Source organism: Phacochoerus africanus, chromosome 6, assembly GCF_016906955.1.
Source record: "Phacochoerus africanus isolate WHEZ1 chromosome 6, ROS_Pafr_v1, whole genome shotgun sequence".
NCBI classification, from domain to species: domain Eukaryota; kingdom Metazoa; phylum Chordata; class Mammalia; order Artiodactyla; family Suidae; genus Phacochoerus; species Phacochoerus africanus.
In genome coordinates, this window is record NC_062549.1 from 10557391 (window position 1) to 10575637 (window position 18247).

General features: G+C 47.2%; 1 protein-coding gene across 9 annotated transcripts in view; it reads left to right on the forward strand.

Annotated features, from left to right (window-relative positions):
* CYRIB (CYFIP related Rac1 interactor B) overlaps positions 1–18247 on the forward strand; it is a 165039-nt gene that overhangs the window by 56304 nt on the left and 90488 nt on the right. For 2 of the 9 annotated variants that reach the window (XM_047783248.1, XM_047783247.1), the window contains exon 1: positions 17568–17696. The exons of 6 other annotated variants lie outside the window; for them this stretch is intronic. The gene's annotated coding sequence lies outside the window, so the exon portion shown is untranslated. Of the gene's footprint in view, positions 1–17479; positions 17697–18247 lie in introns of those variants that run through there. One more of the 9 variants, XM_047783242.1, reaches the window with a different exon arrangement.

Consider the following 18247-nt stretch of genomic DNA (forward strand, 5'->3'; position numbering starts at 1 on the left):
TTTGCTGCCAGGTGCAAGACCCTGGTCTGTTCATAGGTCTCCTGACCTCATGTCCACCCCGCCTGTTGTAATTTCATCCTGGGAGAAGGGACATCAAAATGACGGGCGGTGACACCTTAACCCATGAGGTTTGCAACTTAGATTCTGTGCTTTTCGAGCTCTTTTGTCTGCTTTTTTTCTTTTCTTTTCAGGTTACTACCGATGGTAATTAATTTACCTGTCCACAATTCCTTTAAGTTGTCTCCTAGGTCTTGGGTCTTGGGGATCAAGAGCTGAACAAATAGTCTCAGTTATGAATGGCTTTTGGTGGCTCTCCTCGGACCAGATCTCCTCTCCATCTGTCCACACCGGCATCATTTGGGGGTTTTGATTTAATGGGCCTGGCAAACTTGTGAAAGAGGGGATGAGGTCTGAAGGTAAAATGCATAGGTGTCAGTGTTGAGTAAAAGCCAGAAAAACTGGGTTGCTGGGCTCATCTGGTTGACCCTGGAGGGTGCCCACTGTGGCTGTTGTTAGGGCTGATATTTAGGGGTTATTCGTTCCCACGCCTCACCTCGCTCACTCGAATGGTATAAACACTCCTGTCATTGAGGTGGCAGGATTCATGGAACCTGGAAGCAGGCCAGCGTGTGTGTGTGTGTGTGTGTGTGTAGGCATGGACATATATGTATGTATAGGTATGAATCTTGCTGCCTCAGTGACAGTGGTTCTCAAACTTGTCTGCCGTGTAGAATCACCTGGGGATCTTTTAAAATTCCAAAGCCAGGGCCACACACCAGATGAATTAATTCACTGATTCTGGGGCTGGGACACAAGCACTGGTAGTTTTTAAGCTTTGCAGGGGATTTTAATATGCAGACTAGTTTAGGGGCCACTGGCATATGAGAATTACGGTAATAACATCATCATCATCCTTTGAAGATGAGGAGGGATCATGACAATGACCGTGGTACTGGCCCCCGTTGTCTTCTACCAACTGCTGCCTATATTCCAGGGAGTGTCCTTGGGTGTCGTTTAACAAACAGGATCACATCTAATCTGCACAACAGCCCTGCCGGACGACTCTGTAGGTGGTTGGAGAAGGAAAGGAGCAGATCATGTCTTTGAAACCCAGTCAGCTACAGAGTTTGCTTAATCGAGAGTGTCAGGTAAAGTCTAGAAAGATGGAGTCATTGGGCTCCTCATGTTGATCCCAGCGTGACCACCGTGGTCATCATTGGGGTTGAGATTTAGGGGTTATTTGTTGCCACACCATAACCTGGCCCATCCTGATGGATGCAACCATCCTTTTAATCACCACAGTGGATTTAGGAGTCGATATGCAAAAACATGTCTTGCAAAGTTATAAATTGAGGGTGAATTTATTTTGGCTTGTGGCTTGGAAAGAGAATTGAGTGTAGTAAGCCAGGCTATTAATCTTGGGTTTGTGAATTCATCCATCAAAATCAGTTCAAGGAATCAGGTGAAATAAAGTAATAAAACATTACCTTCTGTTTTTGTAGCGCTTTTCTCAATGGGGTATTTAGCGCTCTGTAAACCTCATACCATTGCTAGTCTTTCTGACACATCCTAGAAGGACCATCAGGTCTAAGTAGAGCTATGTGGTACTGCAAGGTAAAAATAGGAGCAAATTCATGTTGAAATCCTTATTGAACATCCATAGTGATGCTTGATTGGAGTCCTGAAGGGTAGTTTGGATGGGAAGTAGGTGAGTGGTGGGAAGGGTGTTTGTAGCAGAGGGAACAGCATGAGCAAATCTGGCACTTTGCCACAAGCTTCAGTATAGGTCTCTAATGTGGCTCGGATCTGGTGTTGCTGTGGCTGTGGTGTAGGCCTGCAACTATAGCTCTGACTCCACCCCTAGCTTGGGAACGTCCATATGCCACAGGTGCAGCTGGAAGAAGAAAAAAAGAAGAAAAAAAAAAGAGTTAAAAAAAAAAAAAGGTAAAATGTTGGATTAAGGTGAATTCCAAGGTTCCTTCCAAGTCTAAATTTGGGTGATTCATTCAGAAACTCTGATGCAGGCACTCATTATTAAAAGTGGCTTATAGGTGAAAATGCTAAATAAATGATGAAATGGACACCACATACATTTCCCCAAGTCTGTGGGTTCAAACAAGACCACTGCCGGGGCAAGGTAGCATGCTCTACTCTGTCTTCCTTTGTGTGTTAGAACTAAGGGAGCTGGAGTTCCTGCTGGGGCTGAGTGGTAATGAACCCGACTGGTATCCACGAGGACTCGGGTTCGATCCCTGGCCTTGCTCATTGGGTTAAGGATCCCACGTTGCCTTGAGCTGCGGTGTAGGTCCCAGATGCAGCTTGGATCTGGCGTTGCTGTGGCTGTGACCCCTGAGAACTTCCATATGCCTTGGGTGGGGCCCTAAAAAAAAAAAAAAAAAAAAAGAGGAAGAAAAAACCGAGGAAGTGTTGCTTTCTCATTCAGCCTGTGTTCTAACACGAAATCGGCACCAGGATTTTAGAGGGGAACCTAAGTATACCAGTTAAGCTGCTTCTTAATTTGGACCATATTGGTTTCCTCTTGGAAAGATTTCTTTCTTTTTTTTTTTTAAACCTTATGTAATATCTTTTCTTCTATAGCACTCACACTCAAAACTGAGAATCTAAAATCTTTCCCTACTCTTTTTTTTTTGGCTGCAGCTTGCAAAAGTTCCCAAACCAAGGATCGAACCCATGCCATGGCAGTGACCTCAGCCACAGCCCTTAACCTGCTGAGCTACCAGGGAACTCCCTCTTTCCATACTCTTAGCTCCTGTTTGACTTATCCCCATAGTACTATCTGAAGCTCTGTATTTCAACTATTGGGACTTTGTCATTGTGGCTGCCTTGGGGAGGGTTTGAATCTCACCTCCTTGTGCTGCTTATCTGATTCCTTGGTTCCAGGGCAGTGGACACACTGGGGATTCAAGAATACATGTAAAGCCCAGGCCGGGTTAACTCAGGCTGGGCCGCTGCCATCTCTTTGGCCAGCTGCAACTGTTTGAGTGCACGCCTGGTGCCAGGCACCGTGCCCATCTCTGTGCTGGCACTGGGGATGCAGTGGTGTCAAAACAGCATGGCTTTGGCCCTCGTGGAGCTCACAGGGTTCAAGGTACACAAATCACCAGACAGTTACAAATGTGTTATGTGCTGGCCACAAGAAACACCAGATCCTGACACCTCTCCCAGCAAGGGGTCTGACCTGCTGTGCTCAAAGTTCAAATGCATGGCCATGATGAAGAGCTCAGGCCAGCAGTGGGAGGCTGCAGGCATTCAGAATAGTGTGTGATCCCACATGCAAGATGGGACCAGGGGAAGGGTTCACGATTAAGCCCACAAACAGCACTAGGGTTCCGGTGATTTGATAAAGTTCAGGACAAGGCTGTCCCCGGATATCTCCTCCCTGCCCCCTCCCCTCTGACACCCCCAAACCAAAAGGAATGATTCTTTCCCTTTAATTTCCCAGGCTGTTTGTCTGTATCAGTTTCTCTGGCAGTTGTGTTGCTTTGTATTATAATCAGGTAGGGTGTGTTTCATCCCGCTGCCCCACGGAAGGCTGTTTCAGGTGCTCTGTGTTCCCCCATCCCCGTGTGTGACCCTGGATGTGAATGTTGACCCATTAGTTCATGAGTAGACCTATGGTTTACCAGTTAACCTTAGTATATAGGCCTCGTTCTTCTTGCATCTATAGCCACAGATGAAAAGGAGGCTCAGAACTGGTGAGAACAGTAGCAGGTAACACCCCTAAAAGCCCCTTAAGGCTCAAAGCCACCCAAGCTTCTGTTGACTGAGGCAGTCAGAGGGGAACTTCTAACAACTTGAGAATAGTTTGATATTAGCTTGTAATTAAAAGTTCAAAATAGGAGTTCCTGCTGTAGTTCGATGGGATTGGTAGCATCTTGGGAGCACTGGAATGAAGGTTTGATCCCTGGCCCGGCACCACACATTGAGGATCTGGCATTGCTGCAGCTGTAGCCTAAGTGGCAACTGTAGCTCAGATCTGATCCCCTGGCCTCGGAACGCCATATGCTGCAGGGCAGCCAAAAAAAGAAGAAAAAAAAATGTTCAAAATAGGAATTCCTGTTGTGGCTCAGCAGGTTAAGGACCCGCTGTTGTCTCTCTGAGGATGTGGATTCGATCCCTGCCCTTGCTCAGTGGGTTAAGGATCCCCTGTTGCCACAAGCTGTGGTGTAGGTCAAAGATGAAGCTCGCATCTGGAGTTGCTGAGGCTGTGGCTCTGATTCCACCTGTGGCCTGGGAACTTCCGTATGCTGTAGGTGTGACCATAAAAAGAAAGTTCAGAATAAATTGGTTTTTCTCTTCTGCATTGTGGCACCTAGTTTTCTTTCTGCCCATGTGATCCTGTTTCCATTCACAGAGTAACTAACCCCCAAGAGCCTATGTTCCCTTCTGCCCCTCCGGCCCTTCCTCACACTCTCCTTCAGCTTCTCCCCCATCTCTCTAGGCCACTTCTTCCATTTCTCCTTCATTTTTTTCCTCTCTATATGCTTCTCTTGTCGATTGCCATCTATTGTTCAGGAGTTCCCCTTGTGGCTCAGCAGAAATGAACTTGACTAGGATCCGTGAGGATCCCCAGCCTCGCTCAGTGGGTTAAAGGTCCGGTGTTCGAAGTTCCCATCGTGGTACAGCGGAAACCAATCCGACTAGTATCCATGAGGTTGCAGGTTCCATCCCTGGCCTCCATCAGTGGGTTAAGGATCTGGCATTGCCATGAGCTGTGGTGTAGGTCACAGACGCAGCTCAGATCTGGCGTTGCTGTGGCTGTGGTGTAGGCTGGCAGCTGTAGCTCCAATTAGACCCCTAGCCTGGGAACCTCCATATGCCTTGGGTGCGGCCCTAAAAAGGCAAAAAAAAAAAAAAGAAAAAAGATCCGGTGTTGCCATGAGCTGCAGTGTAGATCACAGATGCAGGTTGGATCTGGTGTTGCTGTGTTGTGGTGTAGGCCGACAGCTGCAGCTCCGATTCCACCCCTAGCCTTGGAACTTCATACGCTGTACCTGCAGCCCTAAATAAAATAGTTCAAAAAATTGAAAATAAAATGATTTCTTCCCTTCTCTCGTTGGGTTGTCAGTGAATTTTAACTTCTCTGATCCCAACTGCCATTTCCCTGTGAGGGCAGATATGTGATATGAATGGCATTCTATTTTATACATATACTTTTGGACTTGGCTCTTTTAACTCAATATTCACAAATTTTCTTTCTTTTTAAGGGTTTTTACTATATTTTATTTCATTATAGCTGATTTATAGTGTTGTGCCAATTTTTGCTGTACAGCAGGATGACCCAGTCACATATATATACACATTCTTTTTCTCATACTCTTTTCCATCACGTTCTGTCCCAAGAGGTTGGATGGAGTTCCCTGTGCTATGCAGGATATCATTGCTTAATCAATTCTAAATTAATAGTTTGCATTTACCAACCTCAAACTCCCTGTCCCAATCCCTCCCCCTCCCTTTCCCCCTTGGCAACCATAAGTCTGTTCTCCAGGTCTGTGAATCTGATTTTCTTTTGGAAATAGGTTCATTTGTGCCATATTTTAGATTGCACATGTAAGTAGTAGTCACAAATTTTCTTTCTTTCTTTTTTTTTTTGTCTTTTTGTCCTTTTTAGGGCTGCACCCAAGGCATATGGAGGTTCCCAGGCTAGGGGTCTAATTGGAGCTGTTGCTACCGGCCTATGCCACCGCCACAGCAACTCCAGATCCGAGCCGTGTCTGCGACCTACACCACAGCTCACGACAACTCTGGATCCTGAACCCGCTGAGCACGAGGCCAGGGATTAAACCCACAACCTCATGGTTCCTAGTCAGATATGTTTCTGCTGTGCCACAATGGGAACTCCCAGTAGTCACAAATTTTCAATCAACAGATGTTAGTTGAGCTCCAGTTATGAGCCAGGCATCACTCTAGTCACAGGATGGACAGATGAGTGGAGAAAGTGGACCTACATCTGTGTTGTTCTGGTGCTTCTGCCTGGTTTACAGAGGTCACAATAAATACAGTGCAGATTCTGTTATGGAAAAAAGAGTTAATGAAGCTTGGGGTTATTTATAGAATATTTTCTCATGTTGTTACCATCTTTCAGTATGCCTAGGGGTTGCTTATTATCCTTGATGCCAATGGATTATGATTTATTTAGAACTTTAGGAATATAAACTTTATATCTGCAGAGGCTTCTGAGTCATTGAGAGCAGACGTTTCACTTTTGAATGAGGAAACATCTAGAAAAAGACGACTTGCTCAGAGGTATACAGCCCTTAAGTGGCAAGACAGGAGCTTTTAAATTTTAATTAAACTGGTTGGCTTTCATTCCAAAGAGTTTTCTCCCAAACCTGACTATGCTGTTTCCCCATCTCAGAAAATTTAATTTGTTTATGGTTTTTATTATATAAATAAGGCTAATATGGGTAGCTTCATGCAGATACTGTCTTAATGAAAGTGGCAAGTTAATGAATAGTAACAATAATAACAAAGAATAGAAAAGACATTTTTTTTTCTTTTCTTTTTCCCGTCTTTTTGCCATTTCTTGGGCCGCTCCTGCAGCATATGGAGGTTCCCAGGCTAGGGGTTGAATTGGAGCTGTAGCCACTGGCCTACGCCAGAGCCACAGCAACACGGGATCTGAGCCGAGTCTGCAACCTACACCACAGCTCACGGCAATACCGGATCCTTAACCCACTGAGCAAGGCCAGGGTTCCTAGTCAGATTCGTTAACCACTGAGCCACGACGGGAACTCCAGAAAAGACTACTATTTATTGAGCATTTACATTTACCAGGCATGGTGCTAAGTGCTTTACTTGAAATAACTTAACTTGGGCCATGAATACCATGACTTTCCTATTTTTTACAGATGAGAGAATAAAGGGATTCAGACGCTTAGTTCCAGAGCCTGACCTCTTAGCTGCTGTGATATACAGCCTTCCTAGTCTGAATACTAAAACAGCAAATTTCAAAAGCCAAGATAATCTGTAATGTACATTTTTCTTACCATTTAAGAGTTTATTGGAGTTTGTGTCGTGGCTCAGTGGAAACGAATCTGACTAGCATCCATGAGGACACAGGTTTGATCCCTGGCCTCACTCAGTGGGTTAAGGATCCGGTGTTGCTGTGAGCTGTGGTGTAGGTCCCAGATGTGGCTCAGATCTGGTGTGGCTGTGGCATATGTAGGCCAGTGGCTACAGCTCTGATTGGACCCCTAGCCAGGGAACTCCATATAGCTCCATATGCTGCGGGGGGCAGCCTAAAAAGACCAAAAAAAAAAAAAAAGAGTTTGTCAAGATCATGGACATATTAGGTTAAACTGTATGTAATTGTTGTTTTGAGAGTAAGAGGTGGTTGAATATTAGCGCTCTCATATATTCCGTCTATTATTGTAGTTAACCCTCATGATAACAGTGATTTAGGTGGCTATTGTACCTATTTGCTAGGTGAGTAGTCTAGTAATTTAGATGGAGCTTTGGACATTGAGTGATTTAATTAATGTTTGCAGAGAGAAAGGGCTGGGAAGCAAGGAAGGTGATTCATGCAGGTAAACGGCTCGGAGACCTGGGGCCAAATCCTGGCTCCGTCCCTGAGTAGCTTTGTGACCTCCAGCAAAATACTTAAGTTCTTTGGACCTCACCTAAGTTTACTCACCTGAAAATGGAAAGCAATAAAATCTTTCTCATGCTGTCATTATGAGGATTAAATTATAAAACGCATGGAAATCATTTTGTTCAAAACCAGCCTAAATGAAGCCATTGATCAGAGATTCTGGTCTTAGTTGTTTTTTCTGTTATTATCATATTTCAAACCAAACCTCTTTATCTTTGCCTTGACCATGGTGTTTTGGGAAAACAGAGACAAAGTCTTTTTTTTTTTTAATTGAAGTATGGTTGATTTAGGAGTTCCTGTCGTGGCTCGTTGGTTAATGAATCTGACTAGGAACCATGGGGTGGCGGGTTTGATCCCTGGCCTCACTCATTGGGTTAAGGATCCAGTGTTGCTATGAGCTGTGTGTAGGTCACAGATGCGGCTTGGACCCAGCATTGCTGTGGCTGTGGTGTAGGCCAGCGGCTACAGCTCCGATCAGACCCCTAACCTGGAAACCTCCATATGCTGTGGGTGTGGCCATAGAAACACACACACACACACACACACACACACACACACACACACACACAAAGTATAGTTGATTTACAATGTTGTGTTTTAGGTGTATAGCAAAGAGATTCTGGCATATATATATCTATCTCTCTATAGACACACACATATGTGTTCTTTTTCAGATTCTTTTCCATTATAAGTTATAAAATATTGAATATAGTTCTCTGTGCAATACAGTAGGTCTTGTTGTTTATCTGTGTTACATGTAGTGGTGTGTATCTGTTCCAAAACCTCAATTTATCCCTCTCCCCCTTTGCTTTCCCCTTTGGTAACCATAAGTTCTCACGAAACCTCTTTTTTTGAAAATTTATTTATTTTACTTTTTACAGCCATACTCATGGCATGTGGAAATTTCCAGGCTAGGGGTCGAATTGCAGCTGTAGCTGCCAACCCACACCACAGCCACAGCAACGAGGGATCCAAGCTGCATCTGTGACCTGTACCACAATCACAGCAGCGCCAGATCCTTAACCCACTGAGCAAGGCCAGGAATTGAACCCACGTCCTCATGGGTTCTAATTGGGTTGTTACTACTGAGCCATGATGGGAACTCCAGGAAATTTTTTTTTTTTTTTATTTTCCCACTGTAAAGCAAGGGGGTCAGGTTATCCTTACATGTATACATTACAATTACATTTTTCCCCCAGCCTTTCTTCTGTTGCAACATGAGTATCTAGACAAAGTTCTCAATGCTATTCAGCAGGATCTCCTTGTAAATCTATTCTAAGTTGTGTCTGATAAGCCCAAGCTCCGGATCCCTCCCACTCCCTCCCCCTCCCATCAGGCAGCCACAAGTCTCTTCTCCAAGTCCATGATTTTCTTTTCTGAGATGTTCATTTGTGCTGGATATTAGATTCCAGTTATAAGTGATATCATATTGTCTTTGTCTTTGTCTTTCAGGCTCATTTCACTCAGTATGAGATTCTCTAGCTCCATCCATGTTGCTGCAAATGGCATTATGCCATTCTTTTTTATGGCTGAGTAGTATTCCATTGTGTATATATACCACCTCTTCTGAATCCAATCATCTGTCGATGGACATTTGGGTTGTTTCCATGTCCTGGCTATTGTGAATAGTGCTGCAATGAACATGCGGGTGCACGTGTCTCTTTTAAGTAGAGTTTTGTCCGGATAGATGCCCAAGAGTGGGATTGCGGGGTCATATGGAGGTTCTATGTATAGATTTCTAAGGTATCTCCAAACTGTTCTCCATAGTGGCTGTACCAGTTTACATTCCCACCAACAGTGTAGGAGGGTTCCCTTTTCTCCACAGCCCCTCCAGTACTTGTTATTTGTGGATTTATTAATGATGGCCATTCTGACTGGTGTGAGGTGATATCTCATGGTAGTTTTGATTTGCATTTCTCTTATAACCAGCGATGTTGAGCATTTTCTCATGTGTTTGCTGGCCATCTGTATATCTTCTTTGGAGAAATGTCTATTCAGGTCTTTTGCCCATTTTTCCATTGATTGATTGGCTTTTTTGCTAGGAAATGTTTTTTAAATGGCATCTATAAAATAGTGACCCTTGACACAATTAGGGATTCTCTTTCTTTACAGGTAGTTTTTGTCCACCTCCAACAGGGTACCATACAAGGGGGGTGGAGCCGCAGCTTGACCTCTCTTTGGGTTTCTGGATGGTGGTGGGGGGAGGCCCAGGCATGGTTGGCCCACCCAGCCCTTCCTCTTCCTTCCAATCCTCCGGTGCCATCATTGATTTTATAGCATCTTTTCCCCGCCTTCAGTGGCCCCCCTCTCCCTTTGCCTGTGCATCTTGTTCAGGTGGCACAGCCGCTGTGGGGGTGGGCAGGTGGGCCAGGCGGCGGGAGCCCTGGAACACTGACGCGTCCTGCTGGAGTGGCATCAGGCGGGCAGGAGGAGGCCCTTCCTCTTAGAGGATGTGACTCTCAGGGCTGAAAAATCCCAAGAGGCTTCCGAACCCCTCAGGGGCCTGATAGAGCCGTTTGTGGGAAACTCCCTCTTGCCCTCTTGAGTTTTTTCTGCAGCCAGCTCTTCCCTCACTGGGGCGGTGGGCTTTGGGCAGCAAACTGCTTCTACCATCCATCAACTCCGTGGACCTGCCCATCCCTCTTGGGAAAAACCTGGCCTCAGGACAGGGCTTGGGAAGGAGACGTGAAGGCGCGCAGAAAGTATTTCTTTTCCTCTTTTTACCTTAAAGCCTTGGCAAGAAAACATGCTCTTTATTTCTGTCGCCTGTATTAGCAGCAGATTCCCCAACTGAACTCCAAGGCATCGTTCTGGCTTCGTCATACTTCAGCTTTTCTGGCTGCAGACAATTTTGCTTCTCTGGTTGATGCGGACTCTTAATAACTCCAGGTGGTGAATGGGCGGTGGGGAGTTGAGCTCTGCAGAAATACAGCTCCGCGCAATACAAACACGGAGGGGGAAGCGGGAAGCTTGTCAAGAGGGAAGTGCTGTATTAAAACACGTTACCTTCATTGACATTGAGGAAACCTCCCCTTGAGCTCAACACTGCGAGACTTGTTAAATACTTGATGGTGTAGCTACACAGGCCAGTCCCTATGTCTTATGGAGCCATTAACAGCAAGGTAGCTGGTACCTTTAAGAAAGGTGATTAAGTTATGAGATGAAACACAGAAGGCAACAATTCCGAATGTGAACCATTTTTATTAAAATATATGCAGGAGTTCCCGTCGTGGCGCAGTGGAAACGAATCCTACTAGGAACCATGAGGTTGCCGGTTCTATCCCTGGCCTCGCTCAGTGGGTTGAGGATCCAGCGTTGCTATGAGCTGTGGTGTGGGTCGCAGACTTGGCTCAGATCTGGCATTGCTGTGGCTGTGGCTGTGGCAGGCAGCAACAGCTCCGATTAGACCCCAGCCTGGGAACCTCCATATGCCGCAGGTGTGGCCCTAAAAATACAAAAGACAAAAAAAAATTAAAAAAAAATAAAATATATGCATTATAGGTGTTTTATTCATGGCTCAGCTGTTAACAAATGTGACTAGGATCCACGAGGATGCGGGTTCAATCCCTGGCCTCGTTCAGTGGGTTAAGGATCGGGCGTTGCCGTGAGCTGTGATGTAGGTTGCAGGTACAGCTTGGATCCTGAGTTGCTGTGGCTGTGGTGTAGGCCGGCAGCTGTAGCTCCGATTGGACCCCTACCCTGGGAACCTCCATGTGCTGCAGGTGCAGCCCTGAAAAGCAAATATATATATATTTATGCGTTATATTTATACAGGTATAGACAAAAAAAAAAAAACATTCGGAAGTGTAGCCACATATTGGGACAGTGTGGGAGGTTGGATCATGGGTGTTTATATTTTCTTCCTTTCACTCATCTGTATTTTCTTTTTCCTTTTTTTTTTTTTTTTTTTTTGCTTCTTAGGGCCATACCCATAGCATATGGAAGTTCCTAGGCTAGGGGTCGAATTGGAGCTGCAGCCAGCCTATGCCACAGCCACAGCAACATGGGATCCAAGCTGCGTCTGCGACCTACACCACAGCGCACAGCAACACTGGATCCTTAACCCACTGAGTGAGGCCAGGGATGGAACTTACATCCTCACAGATTCCAGTCAGATTCGCTTCTGCCGAGCCACAATGGGAACTCCCTGCTCATCTGTATTTTCAATTTTTCTTCTGCAATCAATGTGTATTATTCATATAATTAGAATAAAAGTAAGGTAGCCAGGGCTCGGGACCTCTCTTTTTTGCCCTTTCATTCCACATATCTATTGAGGCTCTCCCAGGATCTGGCCGCGCACAATGACAGATGTAAGGGTGGGCATGAGACCCCCAGCCTCTGCTTCCACTGAGCTGATGTTTTCTTGAGAGGCTTTTTTTTTTTTTTGGCTGCTCTTATGACATGCCTTCTGGGGCCAGGGATCAAACCTGCACCATAGCAGTGACAATGTCGGATTCTTAATCCGCTAAGCCACTCAGAAACTCTGAGAGGCTTTTAAAATTTAAAATAGTCTTTGAGCTCAAAAAAAAAAAAAAAGTACAGGTTGTGATTAGTGCTGTGGAGGGAAAAAGCCAGCGACACCCTAGGGAATGATGGAACAGAGGCAGGGGGAATGGTGACGGGGAGACCCCTTTGGAGAGGTGACTCTTAAACCTGGAGGCTGAGAAAAAGCCACATGAAGAAGCTGGAAACATATTTGAGGCACAGGGAAGGGTCAGCAAGTGCAAGGCAGTGTGAGTCTTCTTTCCTGCAGGCCACTCAGAGGGCTGGTGAAACTTGATCTGCCCACTTGTGAGAAAGGAGTTTTGCTTAGAAATGTGAAGAGGCTCACAGATACACCTTGTAGCTCTGGGAGGAATATGGCCATAAGGACAACTTTATGGCCCCTGACAGACTGATTAACGTTTTGCTAAATAATAGGAACGTGTTAGGTTTAAGCTCTTGGCTTTGTACTTTGGTTCTTTTTAGAGCAGGAGCTCTGATGGCGTCTTTCATGCTGCCCAGGCTTCCTTCCCCCGTCCTCTTCTGCATTCACTAATTTCACTCACTGGGTGCTCATCCGTAAGGCATGACCCCGGAGTCTTCGTCTTCAGCCTTGGCTGTGGTGGAAATATTTGGGAAGGTGCCTCTTTGTTCAAGGATTCCACATTCATTCATTCCTCAAAGAGGAGGAAGAAAGTAGTTGAGAACAGTTCCTGGATGTTAGATTGAAGACTTAAGACTGGATACAGAGGCACCAAAACCTATAATCGAGGGGCTTAAACATAATCGAATGGTATGTTTGAGCTAACACAGCTGTTCACAGTGTCCTCTCTAAGAACAACTGGGTCATCCAATTCAAGAACCATCCCAATGCCCCGATCCAGTCGTTACAATGCACAGAACAGAGGCTGAAGCCATAATTTTTCTGATAGCGAGAAGCCAAGAGAACAGGTCTGTAATAGTGGTGATAGTCAATAATGACATGGTGCTTTGGGGTTTGGAACATATTTTCTGATACAGTATTTCTGAGAGCATCACAACATTGCTGTGAAGTACGTTTCCATGTCCATGGCACAGTTGGGAAATGGAAGGTTAGCAAGATGGAGCAGGTGCCCTGCTTCCCTCTGGCAGATTCGGGCTCTAAACTCAGCACACGTGCTGTCGCCTGGTGGGTGCGCTCAGAAACGAAGGAATATACTGGGAGTTCAGGTCGCACAGGGGAAGGACCCAGACTGAAAATAATTATTGAACTTAACGTGTGCTGAGTTCTGTCCCAAATTCTGTACACATTTTATGGAAACGAATCTTTACAACAAACCTGTGGGGAAACTGAGGCTCTGAGAGGTTAACCTGTGGAGGTTCTAGAACAGACTTCAAACCCTGGCGGGGCTAAACCCATGCTTCTGGAAGCTTTCTGCTTTGTGGTCTTCTGCTTTGCAAGATTGCATTGCTCACAGAATGAATGAGTGGACAAAGAAACAAATGGCTTAGATGGGTTAGGACTTGAAAACCAGCTTCCATAGAGTCTCAGACATCAGGATTCCCATGGTTGATAGGTTCCTTTCAACAGCTCTGCCATCTCTCCATGCAATACAGTTGCTCAAGCCTCAGTCATGAGAATTGCACTTCACTGGCCCTTGAGGCTACGCTTTTCCAACACCCTTCACCTAAAGGCTCTCTTTCCTGACTCAACTCATCCCTTGCAAAATGCCCAGAGCCAAAGGAGTCTAGGGTTAACCAGATGTGCAGGTTGGGGACCTTTAGCAACTAAAGGAACCTGAGCTATGTCAGCATGATGAAATATGCTGCAGCCATTAAAATGATAAATGTGACTGTAGAAAAATGAAACAAGTTTGGGGAAATAGTTGCACAAATCTGAAGATACCAGTTGAAGCAATGTGCATTTACAGGGATCAAGGTTGGAAGAGAGAGTTCCCTTTGTGGCTCATTGGTTAACGAGCCCAACTAGGAACCATGAGGTTGTGGGTTCGATCCCTGGCCTCACTCATGGGCTAAGGATCTGGCATTGCAGTGAGCTGTGGTGCAGACTGCAGGTGTGGCTCAGCTCCCACGTTGCTGTGGCTGTGGCGTAGGTGAGCAGCTGGAGCTTTGATTTGACCTTTAGCCTAGGAACTTCCACATGCTGCAGGTGCAGCCCTAAAAAAAAGCAAAAAAGGTTGAAAGAGAACAGGAATGAAAACTGTGTAAAAGTTTTGGGACTGGATGGTGTCACCATCCTACCTATTAATCGTAGGAACCTCAGGGTCATGCCTATGGCTCCTTTCCTTGGATTCAACTAGCCGCAAACTCCTGTAGATTTCACATCAGTAAATATCTTAATTCTGGCTCCCGTTCTTCCTTTTCACTGCCAGTTTCCCAGAACAGGCTCTTATTATCTCTCACCTAGACCCCACAAGAGCTTCACTGGTCTGCTGGCCTTCTCTTTCCCACCTAGTCCATAGAACATTGTGGTCAGAGTGATCTTGATATAAAAGGCATCTGATTATGTCTCTCCCTTACTTGGAAGCTTCTACTTATTTGTGGTTGCCTTCAAGAGGCAAGTTCAAACACCTTTTTTTTTTGATCACACCTGCGGCATGCACGCAGAAATTCCCCAGCCAGGGACTGAACCTGCGCCACAGCAGTGACAACGTGGGATTTTTAACCCATTGAGCCACCAGGGAAATCCTCAAAACACCTTAGCAAGGTATATCAGGAGATCCTTTACAATCTCCCCGCCCCCCGACCCCAGTCTTACCCCCAGCCTGCCATGAACTCCCTTCCTCTATCCATGTGCCTTTTCTTCGTGGCATCCCCACCCACCCCCCGTCTCTTCAAGACCAAGCTCATCCTCTCTGAAGCCTTCACAGCCATTCCAGAGAGAATTAGTTCTGACACCTTCCTGGATTACAGTGAATCATGTTGTGTTGTAATGTGAGGTTGCACTCCTTCGTTTCACTAAATTTTGAGTCCCTCCAGAGCAGGCACCACATGGCTTACTGTCCTTCTGTCCACCTTAACCCCTCAGCATGGTGCCTGGGACATGGTAGAGGGGCAAAAATGTGGACTGAACGACTCAATGACTGAGTTTGTAAAAATCCCAAGAGGAAATGCAAATAAAGGGCTTAGAGTACCTGGCACATCCTAGGGACTCCAAAAAGTGTTAGCAAGCCACAGTCATTAAGTCATGATTGGAGCCTAGTGTACTTATGCAGACATCTTTTTTTTTTTTTTTATCCTTCTGCTTGTTTTTTCAAAATAAAGCTTTGACCTCAGCTGAAATGTGATTACATTTTTGCAAAATGATGAAGCAAGGACCGTGGAAGAATAAATTCAGCACTTCTTTTAGGGTCTTGTTTTCTGTTCTCTCTTCGAGGACATCCCACATGGGGGAGTGGTAGAGCTTCCTGGTGAGTTCTTACTCAGGCCAGGAACAGGTCTAGGCCTGATGAGGAGAAAGGTGCCTCTGAGAGGGGCAGTCCGTCCTCCTCAAAGGATTCATCCCCTGTACAATTGTCACTCATCAGATGGACTCTTTCCGTGGCTGGACTGTAAGCACCTCCAGGCCAGTAACATGTCTGTGTTGCTTCCCAGCAATCACTTAGGCCAGTGGATGAAAGTTGCTGGGCATCGGATTTCTCATCAGGGTGGAGGGAGAGATTCCTCAGTATTAGAGGAGGCTGACCATTGCAATAATGAGCTCCTTGTAACTGGAGATAGTCGAGCTAAACTGGGTGTTCATGTGCTGACTGTATCACAGAAAAGATTTCTATTCTCCGTGGAAGATTAAGTTACAGGTGTGTGGTTGCTCATAGCCCATCGCTAAGGGATTCAGTAGGTGAATCCTACTGTTTCAGAGAGAGGACAGAGTCGAGGTTATTTAAGAATGGGCGTCAGTGTGTCAAACAAATAGACCAGAGTTCTTGGATTGTGAAGACTGTTCTATCAGCATCAGCGTTTGCAAAACCTCAGCACCCTATGTTAAATTGAAATTGATGGAAATTATAATGGATATAGTGTAGGACCCCCCCCAAATCATCATTAAGTATGGTAATTAGGGTAAAAGTCTGAGGCCTAGGACTCTTGCTCTTAGTGTATACCTTGAAAAAGCCACCTACTCTCTCCAAATAATATGCCAATGTCATTTGATCTCCATTTAACTCAAGAAGAGGACAGAAGGCTAAAATAATGTTGAGGACTGTCCTCTATTTGGAGCAAGGAGTGATTTCTTGGCTACATGTGGTAAGGCCCAGATGGTTGCTAGAGGCTTGCCTTTTAACTGAAACAAGAGGGTTCATAATCATCCACAGTCTTCCTGAAATTGTGTGTAAATTTGTGTGCCTATGTGCATTTTCCTGGAGAAGAGCCCATACTTTTATGGGCTTTTCAGTGGGGCTCTTGACTCCAAAATGCTTAGAACCATTTACCTCTGTAGGTAAAGATCGGCTCCGCAGTCAAATTGAAAACATACTTGGGAGAGGTAACATTGCAATCACTTACATTTTAGTGTTGATGAAAAAAATCTGAGTTTCCTAACAGGATTAGGATGAGCTAGCTAGATGGGATGTTCTGGGTTTGGTTTTGTTTTCTTTTAATGTAAAGAGGGAGCGTTTATGTTTAGAGTGAAAGGGGAATTAGGGAAAAATGAAGAAGCTGCGCCCTCTGCCACATCTAAATTCTCAGTCCAGCAGACCCCAGAACAAAGTCTCATTTATCTGAAAGAGCTATGCGTGGCACGGTACAAGTCTCAAGTGGCGCCCGATTTCTGTCCTCAGACGGATCCTTTAACACCTCCCAAAGGCGTCTCCATCACAGGTGATAACGGTGTACCTCTAGGCTCTGGGGAGCCTGCCAAACACATCTGCCGTGTCTGGGAGCGTGAGGCTCGGTACCTGGCGGAGGGGTAAAGGAGCGCCCACCAGCCCAGCCGTTCCACGCGTGGGGGGCGGGGGCTGGGTTCAGCACAGAGTCCTGATCCGCGAGTCTGTAGTTCCAGTTCCTGCCATTTCCGAGCTCGCTGACCTGAGACAGGTCACCGTCACCTCTGAGCCTCACTTTTCCAAGTGTAGGATGAGGAGGCTGCAAGACCCGGACCCACCCAGATGCCATCTTCGCGCGAAGGTGCTGCCCCTTTAAGGAGGGCGGGGAGCGGAGGAGGTGGCCGCGCCCCCTTCCTCTCCGCCCCTAGCCCTCCGGACCACCTGTCTCCAGCCTCGCCCCGCCCCCTTGTGGAGGGACGGGGGAAGCGGGGCGGGGAAGGAAGATTGAGGATTTACCTTGCGGGGCGGGCGCGCGGCGCATGCGCACGGCCGGACAGGTCCGTGGCGCCCTCACTTCCTGGCATTCCCCCCTCCCCCTCCTCGCCGTTACCCTGTACATCCGGGTCACTTGCCCTCCCCGCTCAGAGCAGCCGCTGCCGCCGCCGCCTGGCTCGTCGCGGCTCCGCCACAGGGGCAGGTGCGGAGGGGCTCCCGGTCCGGCCGCCGCCGCTGCCCCGCTCCGGGCCCGGGGCTCCCCCTAGCGCCGCTGAGGAGCCGCCGTCGCGGCTCGAGGAGGACAGAGGAGCGGGGCTGAGAGAGCCTGGAGGTTCGAACAGAGCGTGAGTGCTTTATTTTTTTACCCTTTCCTCTCTTCCCTCACAGCTCTCGCTTTGCTGCTCCGCGACCCCATTTTGGCGGAGAGGCGGCTGCGGTGGGGCGGACGCCGGCGCGGGGCTTCCTCTTTTCCCGGCGCGGGGGCCCGCCCCGGCGCCCACCCGCGGTGCTGCGGCTGTACCTCCGCCGGTGCCCCCGGCCCTCCCCCAGCGTCCCCCCGCGTCCCCCGCGTCCCCGGCCTCCCCGGCGCTCATTCATTCGGATCTTCCTTCCTTCCGCCCCTTCCTGCCCCTCGCATCTCCGCGCGCGTGCTCGCTGTCCCCTCCTACCCCCGAATCCTGCCTCTGCCCGTGACCTTTGGCTCCCGGGCTCTTCCCGTCCCGTGTCGGCGTGCGCCCCCCACCCGCAGCTCCCATCTCCCATCTCCCTCTCTTCCTAGCGGCCTCCTTCCCCCTCTCCCCGTGCTCGTCCCCTGATCCACACCCCCTTCTCCCTCGGACTCTGCCACGCCTCGTCCGGACACCCGGCCCTCCTGGTCACTCTCGTGGAAGTTGGT